The 1,520-nt window shown below is 44.3% G+C and overlaps 1 non-coding gene across 1 annotated transcript; it reads left to right on the top strand.

Annotated features, from left to right (window-relative positions):
- The first annotated feature begins 232 nt into the window (after positions 1 to 232).
- LOC114814830 lies at positions 233 to 366 on the top strand. Its single transcript, XR_003762627.1, has one exon. It is a non-coding gene; the product is annotated as a small nucleolar RNA SNORA7 (small nucleolar RNA).
- Positions 367 to 1,520: the final 1,154 nt, after the last annotated feature.

Below are 1,520 nucleotides of genomic sequence, written 5' to 3'. Positions count from 1 at the left end.
ATCTACTGTAGCACTTAGAACAGTGCTTGGTACAATTTCAGTGCTTAACAAATACCATTAAAAAAAAAATCAGTACTGGCCGAGCTCATTCTGGGCTGGGTGGAAGTTTCCAGGAGCCCTTTGGTCCTTGGCTTCTCATCTGCCAATTTAGAGATGCTAGCTAACATGGCCACCACCTTCTTTACATTTTGTTTTTTTATGGTATTAATTTATTGCTTAGTAGTTAGGTGCCCCCCTCTCAGGGTCACATCTGGAGAGTTTCCAGTATTCTACCAGTCTCGGCTATGAGAGAGAGTCAAGCAGAAGCATCTACTTCATTCCTAGCTTGAGCAGTGGCTAGTGAGTGGAAGGCAATCTGCTACAAGTCAGAATTCATTCCTAGCTTGGGCAGCTGCGGCATGGGAGAGAGTTGAGGGTAGAGACTCAAGTTGACTGTGTGGAAGGAGGCGATGGTAAACCACCTCCATATTTTTACCAAGAAAACTCTGTGGATACATTACCAGAACGGTTGCAGATGGAGAGCGGGGCATTTTGGGAGAGTTGTGTCCATGGTACCGCTATTGCTCGGAAATGACTTGATGGCATAAGACAAGACAAGTCATATTCCAGGCACTATACTAATCACTGGGTATATAGAAGCTAATCAGGTTGGACCCAGTTCACATCTCACATTGTTGGTTTGTTTAGTGGTACTTGTTAAGGGCTTACTATATATATGTCAAATGCTATTCTAAGCACTAGTACAAGTCAATTAGATCAAACAGCCCCTGTCCCCCATGGGGCTCACAGTCTTAATCCTCATTTTACAGATGAGGTAACTGAAGCACAGAGAAGCTAAATGACTTGCCCAAGGTCACACAACAGACAAGTGGCCTGGCATGATTAGAGCCCAGGTTGTTCTAACTCCCAGGCCTGTGTTCCAATCACTAGGTAATACTGCTACTCATTCAGTTCTCAATGAGATCCAGGCAGTTTCCCTTCTGGGTTGTCATGTGGGAGTTAGAGGCTGGATAGCCTGTCACTACATGAGACCAGCTCTGGCCTCCAATAGGAACACTAAAGACCCCTGACCCTTTCTGAATCAATCATGGGATGCTCAAGAAGCCCAAAGATGATGAGTTTCTTCTTCTCCCAAGCACTTAGAACAGTGCTTTACACACAGTAAGTGTTCAATAAAAGCGGTTGAATATGTTGTATTTATGTACATACAGTTGTTCTTCACGTTTTTGTAACTTTTTATGGTATTTGTTAAGTACTTCTTGTGTGCCAGGCAAATTCTAACTCCTAGGGTAGATAAGACCTCAATCGCCGTCAGTCGGTCTCAATCCCCATTTTGCAGATGAGGTAACTGAGGCCCAGAGAAGCAAAGTGATTTGCCCAAAGTCACAGAGCAGACAGGGAGTGGACCTGGAATTAGAACCCATGACCCTCTGACTCCCTGGTCCATGCTCAATCAACTACGCCATGTTGCTTCCCAAGGGAGACATACTTTGACACACTTAGAACTTTTCATTTACGAT

This window comes from Ornithorhynchus anatinus, chromosome 10 (assembly GCF_004115215.2).
Source record: "Ornithorhynchus anatinus isolate Pmale09 chromosome 10, mOrnAna1.pri.v4, whole genome shotgun sequence".
NCBI classification, from domain to species: Eukaryota; Metazoa; Chordata; class Mammalia; order Monotremata; family Ornithorhynchidae; genus Ornithorhynchus; species Ornithorhynchus anatinus.
Note: the sequence above shows the minus strand (reverse complement) of the source record. Positions and strands in the feature narration are given on the sequence as shown.